General features: G+C 40.5%; 1 pseudogene; it reads left to right on the forward strand.

The window, feature by feature from the left end:
- Nucleotides 1-352: 352 nt before the first annotated feature.
- Nucleotides 353-8768, forward strand: LOC142970752 (SH3 and cysteine-rich domain-containing protein 3-like; annotated as a pseudogene).
- The last annotated feature ends 4615 nt before the right edge of the window (nucleotides 8769-13383 follow it).

The raw sequence follows: 13383 nt of genomic DNA on the forward strand, positions 1-13383 counted from the left end.
AAGCCTTGCTTTTGCTGCTTTATCCATCAAAGCACTTTGTAAACACAAGGTGTTAAAGGTGCTATATAAATAAAGTTATTATTATTGTTAACAATGAGAGCACTGCTCTTTAGCAGCGTGTCAGTGGTGTCTTGTATGTAGGAGGGCAAAGCGTTCACCAGCTTCTTCATGTGAGTCCACAAAGATGTGAGACTTGAGATGAATCCTCAGATGTTAAATTCAACTGTTACTGTTTAGTTTGGATACAACTTGTTGTATTTCTTTTTATTTCAACCACTAGATGGCGCCATGAACATGTTTCTGGAAATGTATAAAAAGTGGTTTGTAATTTACCTAGCTAGGCCCAATCCCAATGTCCCCCCTAAACCCTCAAACCCGGAACCCTCAAGGATTTACTGACGTCACCTGGTAAGTGGTTGAGTGTGAGAGACTGTGAGGGCTTGAAATGGTGTAAATATGAATGGGACAGCACTTTGCTGCACCATATCGTGTTACCATGACAACAAAAATATGATGTATAATTGTGTGTATTTATTTTATACTTTGTACTCCCTGATATGAACGTCTTCAGGCTCTTTCCTCACTAGATGAGAGGTAACTTCATATAATCTATTTACTGGTTTTTGTCAAAACAGCTTCAATGACAAAATCAAATGTTTGATGAATAAATAAATAAATATCTTCTGATTTCATGTTTATTATTTGTTCCATCTTTAACCCTTGATGTTTCTGAGTAAATTTAATGACAGGCTGAACACTCAGCAGGGAGAGTGTCTCCAGCTTTTAAAGGGCTCAGCTGTCCCAAACAGTCCCATGGACGCGCACACATACAGACTCAGGCCTGGGCTGGGTTGGCCTGCTGGCATTACTCATCCCAATCTCCCACCTGTTGCAGCGTCATTTGGAAAGTTGAGCGTGTAAAGGACTGAATAACAGGGCTGGTAGAAAAAGTTAGAAAGGGTCCCAAGAAGTTGCAAGCTGCAGGGGCCTCCTGACAGCTGCAGGAGCCACCTTTCTTTGAGAGGAAGTGGATTTTAAGTTTCACGGTCAGTTGCATGAATGATCCATCCTCCCTTTGTCATTTTATTTAACCCCTTACTAATACCTGCTGGACACTTGTTAAGTGTTGGATCACTGAATGTTTTCTTGTTATTCTAACATGTAGAGCAACCTGAGAAGGGCAAAAGCCCGTGTGTAAGTTTTTGCCATCTTTTACCAGGCTACACCGTTTAAACTTTGCTAAAATGAAGTGGCCTCTCCAGAGCAGACCTCAGCGCTCGCTGCGTCTTGAGGATAGCTACACTTTGTTCACTGATAACAAACGCAAGGCCAAACATGATGAGAAAACCTGTGAGATATTAATCAAACAAGAGAAATCTTTATCTCGATCAAACGTTTCTGCTTGATCATTGAATATAACCCGAGCACAAAGAAGTTGGATTTCAGAGGACACTTTTTGGGTATCCCTTCACAGCAACAGAAGTGATGCTGGTCCTGACTCTGAATACCTGGAGGATATAGACCTCGACTGACCAAACGGCACCATGGCTTATTACGACTTGTAAATTCAATCTGCAGACAGACCAGGAAAGGAGTAAACATATTTGAACTAGCTGCCTAATGCAGATAACTGATGGATAAATTACAAGGTGTTTGAGTACTATTAAAGCCAAGTTTTCCTTTTTTGTGATCTTAATAATCTAAAAAACAAAGGGAAGAACATAGGCAGTTGGAAATAATCAAATTGTACGGAAGGAATATCAAATTAAATGTAATATCATATACCAGAGAATCACATAAATAATACTTTAGAAAACTGAAATGTGACACTTAAGGCACTGATACTGTAAGACCACCATGAGAAATCTTAGCCACATATTGGTCTTTTGCATTCCAACATGTGCTTCTCAATGTGACATTTGCCACCCGGTGATGACAGGTTGGATGACAAGGACTCGCTGGATTTTTATGACAACCCCCCTCTGCCTGATGATGTGGTGAAAGAGAAGGACAACACGGTGAGACATCCAATATCAGGCAACATGTGGCACACACACACAGACACACAGACACAGACACACACACACACACACACACACACACACACACACACACACACACACACACACACACACACACATCAAGGGGCAGTTTACTGTTCATCAATGCCAAGTGGCTCTGAACAAACAGTTTTACATGGCATTGTGAATTATTTCTGTCCAATCGACATATACTGTATTTTACTCATGTCTGCCTCATTGTTTATTCTTAAAAAAAAAATTCAGTGATGTTTTCTGCTAAAACAAATTTTTTTTAAAAATTCATCTCATTTGTGTTACATCTTCTATGTTGATAAATGTGATATTAATAACTATTTTAAATATTTTAAATAAGAAATTGGCTGAAATGGACATAAAAAGAAAACTGAACCTGAGCAGGAAATAAATTCTGCTGCTGTTTTACAAAACATCGTAACAAATGTTTAAATCAAATTCAGGTAGTTTAAACTATCATCGTCTGATTCATACAGCTAACATACATCAGTCATAACAGTTAAGACACCTCTGCAGCACTCTGGAATTTGGCATCAGTTCAGTATTTTTACATCAACAACACTTTGATAAAAAGCTGTTATATCTCTTAACAGTGAAGGATTTATATTTCATCTTTCAGTCCAAAATCACACTTTTTAGCAGTTTGATGAAGGTCAACAAAACCGAAAACTATCAGAGTAGTCAGATACCACTGGAGAAAAGTATTGTATGTATTTTCAGAGTATGAACTGGTCCTTTAACATATCGATTTGTATTCATTCTGCCTAATTTCTTGTTAGCATATATACTTTTTAATACTTGCTGTTTGGACAAATATCACGTCCTCTGTTTTTCTGCTCTCTTGATTTGTGAAAAATTGCTAAAGTGGGTTGGCATCAGTCAACTCTAAACTGCCGTATGTACTGAGACATTGTGATGGGTTTGTTTAGGAATCCTGACAGCTAAATAGAGGGATTGTGCTGTAACGTGTGAACTGTCCCCGGAATTATCAGTTATTGTTGCGTAAATCCACAGCCTGGCGGCCACAGGACTCCACTGATCCTTCCAGTGAGGGAGAGTCGGATCCAGTTCAGGTCAGGCGTCCCTCTGAGTGTGTGTGTGTGTGTGTGTGTGTGTGTGTGTGTGTGTGTGCATACAAAAAAGTGCACAAAAAAAACTCCCCGCTTCGTGCAAAATTACTTTCTAAACTCAATTTATGAATTTTTGTCAAATAAAAAAAGACATACAGTAGTTTTGACACGTGTTTGAATTCATTATTCATGGGTCTATCTCTGGCTGATATGACACAGCTCCATATGACTGTGGCTGAGACTGTGGGAGGCTCAGTATTAATAGCAGGGTTCTCATTTAAACCTGACAGGCTGTGTGTGTTGCAGGATACTGGGAATGTTAAATAAAAAAAAGCAAACAGAAGAGAATAATTCAATGAAATCCCAAAACTGAATCTTATTCTGTTTGTTTTCTACTTTGCTTGAATGAAAACATATTGGCAGATAAAATGATCACATATTTGTTTTCTATTCACCATTATTGTCCGTTATCTGCTGGCACACAACATCTAAGTTCATTGTGTTTCATGATTTGTCTTCCAGCACAATACTGCTCATATATGACCCATCTTTATTGAATTTGAACCTCATTCCTCACCTGCATCTAGATATATTTCATCTATGACGAAGAGGTAGAGGACCAAGACAAAGACGAACCACCTCCTCCAGAACCAGTCAAACCGGTCAACGACAGATCTCACAAAAATACCAAAATATTGGTAAATATTCTTCAACATGTGCAATTCTTTCCCAGCCTAATGTTGAGTTTAATTTTTTTTTAAATCTTGACATGAAAGAGACGTTTTTGTCATGTAGATCAGCGGTGCATGTGTGTGATGGGGAGTTCATCTTCTCCGCTCGATGCTGTGGGACAGTTTTCACAAAGCCAGTATTTTGTGATGGCCTTTTGACTTGCTGCCAGCTATAGATCCTCAGGAGGTATAGGTGTCATCTTTACTTAGCCTGTCAGCGATGTGTCCAAGACAGAGGGATGTGACTGTCAAACTGATACTGAAGCCCAGGGTTTTTGAGATGGCTGTTGCTCCATCCTTCTAGAAAGTTTAAATAGAGGGGCCAGAAAACGTGAACATGATCAACCATCATTTCTCCACATTCCCTCCAGCAGCAGAGCTGACTGCCAGGCCGTTGGGACTTCTGTTTTGGAGCGATAAAAAAAGCAAATCAATAGTACCGATAGTTGTTGGCGTGCGACTGTGTTTCTCAGGCGTTCGGCCACATGTCCTCACTTATTTCAGTGTCCGGATCTTTTCCCCGTCGTTGTTTTGGTGGATTTTTCCCTTTTAAACAATCAGGCCTGAAGTTAATCAATCTTAAATACGTCTAGAACTGCACAATCACCTGCACTCGTGTTTTCTCTGTTTCATTATTGATGGATGACGTTCGACTGGCAGCACAGTCGAACCGCACTGACCCTGTGTTGCAGACGCTGTGTGGTCATGCCCAACAAGGAGCGTAAAAAAGGTTCAGAGGACAAGAACGATGTGAGCGTGAATGCACTAATAACATTTTTACAGCACACATCTATCTGTTCACATGGTGCAATTATTTATTGTGTTAAAATATCATCATTTTCTATAATGGCCTGTTGGACGGGTCACTCTAGCCCTGACTGCAGGTCACCGGGTTGGTTCGTAGAATCTTCTTTTGAGTTGTTTTATTTCCTTTACTGTTAAAGTACGTTGTTTTTACTGATTTGTTTACCCTTTTGTCTTCTTCAAATGTATTTTGTATGTCTATTTTAATCAGATTGTTAAAGCACAATTTAGTTATAAGATGTGTGACAATAAGTTAGCTAAATATATTTACTACGTATTGTTTATCTTAAATTGTTCAGATGATGATGATGATGAGGATGATGATGAGTCCCAGCCCAAACAGGCGGATGAAGGAGGTGAAGGAGGTAAAGTGTGTGCTGAACAGCTGGCAGCATTGTAAAGGGTTAAATCTTTCCCTGGTAGATCAAAACATTGCTTGTTATATTAAATTAGCTGGCAGCCGTCATTACAATATGCTGATCTTTTTCCAAACCTTTGAATCCGTTTGTTTTTGATCCAGCACCTGTAGAATTACATCAAATATGTGTTACAGTAAAGGAGATACAATATGTAAAGGTCAAGCATTTGTTTGTCTCGTTTTTGTTGGTGTTGTCTGCCAGAAAACTCAGACGGGGACAAAAGAGAAGACAAGTTTCCTGCTGATGACAATGTGCTGGTGATGACCACAATGATCGATGAAAACTATGATGAAAGCTGATCAGTTAATGAATGATTAACAAATGTATCCATTTCTTGTCATCTATTCAATTAATTGCCAACAATTAATTGGTTACAAGTCAAAATTCTCTGATTCCAGCTTCTTAAAGGTGAATATTTTCTGGTTTCTTTACTCCTCTGTGACAGTAAACTGAATATATTTGAGATGTGGACATGGCGGGTGATGTTAAGTCAGCACTGTGCTTTGTATGTTTGTTCTCATCAGAGTAAAAAGCTTCAGCCGGGGAAGATCGGCGCGTTCAGTCAGTGTCACTACTATCTGTCTCTGTACCGTAGAGAAGGTCGATCTGGATGTTCAGTAAGCCTGGCCGTCTCACTTGCATCAAACATATTTTTTTGTGTCATTGTTAAATTTTTAGATATTTAATATCCTGTTTGTTCCCAAGTGCTGTTGACCGCATCACAGTGATGGATGACTCCAATGAGGAATGGTGGAGAGTGAGTCTTAGATCTGTTTCCTCGTATTACTCACAGGGATGTCAAGGTGATGTTTTCAATCCTGCCTGCTCTCCAAAAGTTATGAAATTGTACTTGCGTTCATGTTTGCGTTTATCAACTTCCAAGTCAGCTACATTTGAGCTTTGTGTTCATTATTTATGTAGTTGTAAAGTCAATCGACAATCAAGGGACCAAAAGGGAAAACAACGTAAACGCTGATAGTTAGAGCTGCAGCTCACACGTTGGAGAGCTGTTCTTCAGTGTTGAGCTTCTGGTTTACAGTGATATTCTTTTAAATGTTTGGCTCCAACAGGGGAAGATCGGAGCGAGAACAGGCTTCATATCTGCCAACTACATCATCCGAGTGCGAGCAGGAGAAAGGGTCTAGAAGGTGACGCGCTCCTTCGTTGGCAACAAAGAGATGGGCCAAATCACTCTGAAGAAAGACCAGGTTAACACCCAAGCTCACCCGCGCACACATGTGCACACATGTGCACACATGTGCACACACTCAGATGCATGATTATATAACCAAACCATTAATGCCTCCACTAATAAACCTAATCCCAGTCTTATCTGTAAGCTGAACACACTAAAATAATAAAGAATCAAGAAGTTGTAATAAGTTGTTGTGTTTCTTTTTGTGACTGTGAGGACAGTTGATCCTCATAGGTGCAGAAACACAAACACACTCTATACTTTACACACAAATACACAGGAGTGATGTCCGCACCAGCATGCAGCCATAAGCTCTGGCCAGTTCTCAAATCAATTCTCGATAGATTGTTGTCTTAATTAAAGCCAAGCTTAATCCACTCTCTTACAAACACTGGGGACTGTTGAAGTTGAATACTACTTAATAATAATTATTAAACACTGATCCAGAGGAGGAAAATAACAAACGCAGTAATTATGCAGTTCTTTACACCGGGGGGTTTAAAAACACAGGGTGCTTTCCTGTTCAATGAATTAAACATGGTGTAGTTACTCACCTAAATACAGCCATCATGTGCGTCATGTTGACATGAAGAGACAGATGTTGCAGTGTCACTGACTTCTGTTCAGTCACTAACCTCACAGTTGCCATAAATTAACTCGAGGACTAACTTTAAAATTCCTGTTGCTCTTATGAAGACATGGAAACTCTTCAGCTGCATGCATTGCTATCTGCTACAGTGTCTTCATCGTGTCATGTGGTGCCAAAGTGGGTAGTTTTCCACTTCTACACATAGTAGCTTTAACAAATCTGCAAATCAAGATTTGAAAAGTTCAGGGACAAATTTTGAGCGACACGTAATCTACATATAGCTGTTAGGGTCAAATCCTTTTCATGATTAGTCGGTGAGATTTTACAAATTGCTCTATTTTTTGCACATCTGCAGAGACAAAATTCTTCTTACAGTCTCCAAACATGTTTTACATGCAAATTTCTGTTCATCACTTGCCATTGAGACTTGTTCTGCTTTTAGAAATTGGTCCCTGTGCATTCTCGAATGTTGAATTGCAAACACTTGTGTGCAGTCAAGCATCGAGGAAAACAACCAGCCTACACTTGAGGAAGACATTTTTCATTTTCCCAGTCTAAGTGTGTTTGTCGTGCGTGTCCTCAGATTGTAGTGAAGAAGGGTGAGGAGGTCGACGGCTACCTGAAGGTGAGCACGGGACAGCTCGGCTTCTTCTCCGCCAACCTGCTGCAGGAGATCAGAGGAGGCACCAAACTCTCGGCCAGCCTCCTTCCCAGTTTCATCCCCTGCTGTTTGCTGACACGTGTGTTCTTGGTCCAAAGCAACAACAACACTTTATACTTGAATTTTGATTTCAACATGTTTTCAACATTTTGTTTTTGGTGTTTGTCTGTAAACGTCACCTGTGTGCAGAATAGATTGGGGTGGATTTACTCAGTGTGCAGGCATGTGTTGAAACAGGCAGATAAACAGTGTTAAGCCTTTGTCAACAAGACTGTACAAGCACACAGGTCACATTCACTGATTTTATTGTTTGGCATATTTTGTACAGTAGCTCCCATACACTTTTCCCAGGTTTGATATGATCAAACTTATCCTCATGACGTGTGTGTGTGTGTGTGTGTGTGTGTGTGTGTGTGTGTGTGTGTGTGTGTGTGTAAAAGAAGTGTAAAAAAAACCTGAAAGAGAGTTGGATCGGTGCTAAATATGTTAGCAGTAAGTCATTGGAGTCATTCATGACTGGGAAAAAAGAAGAATGCTTTTCATTTCCTGTCCGGGAATACAAAATGATAGATTCAAATGAGGCAGAGGCATTTCCAGGACTTCAAAAAGATGCAGAGCTATTTTCTGTAGCTGCCCTGAGTGCAGTGTAATTATCCAAAGGAGACACTGGGGATGTTTTGCTGTGTAAAGGGACAGCTAAGAGATCAGGTATGCAGGGAATGGCATCTGTAGGTCCGAAGAGACATTCCACTAGTGACTACAGGCCTGAATAACAGGACACAGACAGACAGACATCTTTATACATCTGGCCTTCTGATTGTTGTTAATAAACCATTTCATATATATACTTTTGCTCTATTCTTTATTCTAGGTTAGATTACCTCTGTGTTTCCGTTTGTGTCTTGCTCTCCCTCACTCTCTCAGCGGCCACGTTTGGATGCAGATGATGAGCTGCCTGGTCACGCCTCCTTCCTCCTCTGTTGTCTGTCAGAGGAAAAGGAGAGCAGCGTGGCCCGAGCAGGTATAGCGCTGCCAGGCTTCAGCGGTCCTCCGATTGGACAACAGAGCACCCCTTCAGACACGGGTCACTTCCTTCTGGGAAACAGCCTCAGCGTCATGCCGCTCTGGACCGAGGGACCGCGTTGGAAGACATCACAGCTGCCATGTTGTCATCCCCGACCCCCTGACCCCGCCACTCCAGACGGGCAGGATGGAGGAGGGTTGCCAAAATGTTTGTGGATTTGAGTGGGTGGACGATTTTATAAGTGTGTGTGTGTCTGTATATGCGAGTGCACTGGTGAGAGGGCGAGGACATGGAGAGGGTCAACAGCACGATGCTGTGGCAATGAATCTGTTCAATTGAAGAGAATTTCATTTTTATTGTGGAAACCATATCAAGAGCCGAACTTAGTCCAACTGCAGGTCAAGTTTTATACATTCGGTCAGGTTAAAATCAGACAAAGGACACAAAACATAGGACATTGGAAAGAAAACTGATCTATAACCTCCGCCTAAATAACATAAAACAACATTTACTGTTGACAAATCACATGGTCCTCAAGATTAAATTGAGTTTGCTCTATTGCCATGGAAACTGGAGCTTGAAGTTGACATTATTTAATCTTCTGTAGAAAAGATGAACGTCAAAACATTCTCTCTCAAGATCAGTTTTCACTCTAAGAAAAACAAGGAAGATGTCCATAAGCCCTGTAAGTCAGGATCATGTTGTAGAAAGACATTCAGATTAAGATTTAACATTTTAGTTTTGAATACCAAGTGTTTATAAATGTTTTTTCAGAGACAGATTTCCACAACAATCAGTAATATTTCAGGATATCAAACAATGCATTCATATTTTCAACAATGTTCCACTATACATTGCCAAGTGTGATCGGTATACATTGTGTATTTCTGGTACTTTTAAAACCAGGAAGGTGCAATAAAGAGTATAAAAAGGATACTCTAAATCTCAATTGGAGGTAAAAGCCGAATTTTCATGTGTAAAACCAAAACATATTGCAACAAACACATTACATACTGAATGACAATGTGTTGTACTGAGACCCAGTTAACATGCAATGGTGATCTTACCCAACAGAGGTCCCTGTTGCACCGGATATAGAGCTTAAATTCTCACTGACCCATCTTCACACGCCACAGGGACCCAGTGTGTGTTTATTGAGAATAACAGTTGTGTTTGTCCAGGCCAAAGGATCGCAGGCTTGCAAAAGGGAAGACATCGTTTTTTTTATGGTTATGAGGTTTTAAATAACTGTGTGCCTAGAACCCATATTCCCAGTGTGTTTTTTGTGAGTTTCTGTCCATGAAATTAAATGCATACATTTAATATGCTGTCATCAGTATCAATGGTCTGTATTAAGTGATCAAATTACAGTTAAAAGCTCCACAATCCTCTCCATAACAACTGGATGCGTACTGAGTTAAGGATCACACCCATGGGTGCAGTTTGAGGCAAACAGCTTGTTACTCTCCAAGCGTATCAGAAATCTTCCTGAATGTATGACATGTTATTTGCAACACATGGTCGCCCAGCATGATACATACGCCGTTGAAAAGTAATACAACTTTGTGAGGTGCCAAACTGCAGTTATGGATGTGCAGAATGTGACGCATCCCCTTTTAAGAGTACAGGCTCTGCATCATCTCATTGACCCACCGCATTCAGAATCGCATTTAGCATCCAGTCGAAGAGAAAATCCATCTCCCCCTCCGCCGGCCGCTGAGAAATGTAGCAATGTGTGAGGAAAAATAATAACATAAAACTATATTAGAGATCCTCTTTGCCAAGCAGAGAAGGTATTGATTTTAGAAGAATGTTTTAGAAAGTCTCTTCCACGGGCCATTGCTAACGCTGCTTCTTCTCCCAGTCCTCAAAGCCACAAAACAACATTTTAGGCCTTTCACACAGTTTGCGTTTTTTTTTTTTTAACTCTCTGTCTGTCTCTGTTTATGTGACACGCAGGTGTAAGTGTGCGTGGAATAGCGTGAATGTTTATCAAATCCCATATTTCCTGACAGAACCTCTGAAGCGTTAAATTAAAACCTTGACATGATTCTTTTCATAACTGTTGCAGAATACCCCTTTTATTTCAATCCTTTTTTTTTCATTGAGACGCCAAAATTCAATTATCGAGTCTGATTTGTACGATTGTTAATCTCCGTTACTGTAATGAGGTGTGGTGATGGTTGGAGATATAGGCTCAGTGAAGGGCAGGGGTCAGAGTTGTGGACTAGACAGACAGGTAGGGATGGAAACTGTCTGGCACCATCAAACAAGTTCATATGCACCAGCTGCCAAAATGCCACCACAGGGGAAGACAGTGGCACAATATTGTCAGTCTTTTGCCACATGAGGCCTACAGTACATAGATGTTTGTATCTGTGTGTGTGTGTGTGTGTGTGTGTGTGCGTGTGTGTTTTCAGTCTGTCCGTCCATCTGTGTGTGCAGAGGGAGACCAGGACAGAGGCAGAAAGCACTGGTGTATGTGTGTGATTTCATGCTTGTGCAAGAATATATGAACAAAGGCGATGTGTCGTCACCACACACACACACACACACACACACACACACATAAAGAGAGAGACACGTTTACAGAGTGAGTTCTGAGGCCCAGAGAAAGAGAGAGAGAAGAGAGGGAGGGAGGGAGGGAGGGAGAAAAGGCTGGAGAGAAGACTGCAGGGTTGGAACCAATTAGGACAGGAGAGGATCCCTCCACCTGCACTGCGAAGCCCCAGGGGAGAGCCCCAGTGACAAGATGAGGGATCATCATCATTACCATTATTTATTTGCTAAGCACTGGGGCCAACCATAATAGGATTTGCGAATTACAATGAGAGCCTTGTTTTTGGGGCACAGAGGACGCTTGAGGAGGGAGGGAGGGTAAATGAGGAGGGAGGGAGGGTAAATGCTGGATAAAAGCAAGCATACATTTGGAGACATCAGCCACACATATGATATGCTGAAATAAATGCCTTTTAATCAATTATACACACCTATTATAGGCTGCCGACTATCATCAATAATATATGTGTCTCTGGTAGTTCGGTATCTTGTGTGAAGAAGTCAAGTCAAACTGTCGCCCTGAAATCAATTCTGCGTATTCAGGTACATCCTATTCAATTCATGCTATCATTGATATCTGTAACATTTTCGGCGTATTCTTTTTGTGTACTCTATTTGCAGTGAAATTATTTTCTGTGCAAACTGATTAGTTCACAGTAACATACGTCTATTACTGTCACTGTTGTATTGTCATGTTGATATTACAATTTCCCTCTCAGAGGTCGGCTCCTGCAGGCCCTGTCTTCTTAGAGAATTTGGGGCCCATGCATCGAGACATTGACTACTTAGTTGTGACGCATAATAACAGCAAGTCTTTGACAAAGCGCTGCACGCATTCAAGAGGAAATACAATGTCAATGGTCCTTTTAAACTTCTTCAGATATATTCCAATTTGTGAGAAAGAATTGTTAGAAAGAAAATCTGTCCACCAATTTGCAGGCAACATATGTGCTTTAGGTAGAGACTGAGTAAACTTGTTTTTAAATGATTATTCTACTGGAATGAACCGTCCCACTCCTCATAATTTCACAGGTTTAGTGTTCCAACAAGTGTTGTGGTTTCATGTGTATGGTCAATAGATAGACTGCATTTATGCTTAGTTGCAAGAAAATGAGCCCAGCAAAACAAACATCGTCTAAACACACCGACAAACAGGAAAACATCAAAAGAAATGTAAAGTGAACTAAACATCATGTAAACTAAAAATACTAAATAATCACATGTAACGGTATTTAGAAACAAACAAACAAACGAACCCATGTGCTAGGCAGGGAACGGAACACGCACACACTCACAGGTGTTATTAACAGGAAGTGTCCGCTGAGACAGCAGCCGAGGGGACAGTGTGGGTCGAGTTGAGTGCAACAAGTGAGTGAAATCAGCCGAGTTCGTTGATAGAAATCAGCCACTGCTAAGTACATTTGTGCAGTATGCCTACACAAACTGAAACTGTTAGGAACATGCCTAGTGTCGAGGGAAATAGTTTTTCCTGTCGGCCACATTCAATGAATTTCGGTGTCTTCAGGGCAACATGTGGAAACGTGTCTGCCAGTGAGGGCTAAGGGACCTATGATATTAGTTATTATATCTTATAGCTTATAGCTTAAAACGACCAATACAGCTGACATGATACCTTTTTATCAGTCAATGTTGTGAATTCAAAATTGTTCTTCGTAAAAGTAGCAGTATTATCAACAAAATATCAGAGCTGCGACTAATCATTTTCATTATCAATTCATTTTTCCGATTATTTTCTGGATAATTGACTATTTGTTTGGTCCATAAGACGTCAGGCAACAGTACGAACATCATTACACTACAGTGTCCCAAAGCCCACCCAAAGTGAGCTCATAAAGGAAAGCAATCAATAATAGAGAGAAGAAAGGAAACTCCCTCACACAGGTGCAGGCTGACGGTTTTACAGTTTGTGTTATAGTATGGTATCATTTGTGTTGGATTATTATATCTGACAGATGTTACTGGTTTAGTTGGAGCTACTGTACTATTAACCAACTTTATAGTGCAGTGCTGATGTCATTCACACGCACTGCAACAAGGAACCTATAAAAATAGAATATAAAGTCGGAGCCATTTGGAACTGTGAAATGGTCTCTATGCCCCACAGATCTCCGGTGTCTGCGGTCTCTCTTAGTTTATCTGATCTTGAATGCTGTTCTTTATCCTCTTTATAAACTCATTGTATGTTTTGGATGAACATTTGAATCTGATGTAAGCAGTAACCATGTGACACTTCAGTTGTAATACAGAATAAAGTAG

The sequence above is a fragment of the Anarhichas minor genome, unplaced genomic scaffold (assembly GCF_050575085.1).
Source record: "Anarhichas minor isolate MPS153535 unplaced genomic scaffold, ASM5057508v1 ptg000043l, whole genome shotgun sequence".
In the NCBI taxonomy this organism is placed as follows: domain Eukaryota; kingdom Metazoa; phylum Chordata; class Actinopteri; order Perciformes; family Anarhichadidae; genus Anarhichas; species Anarhichas minor.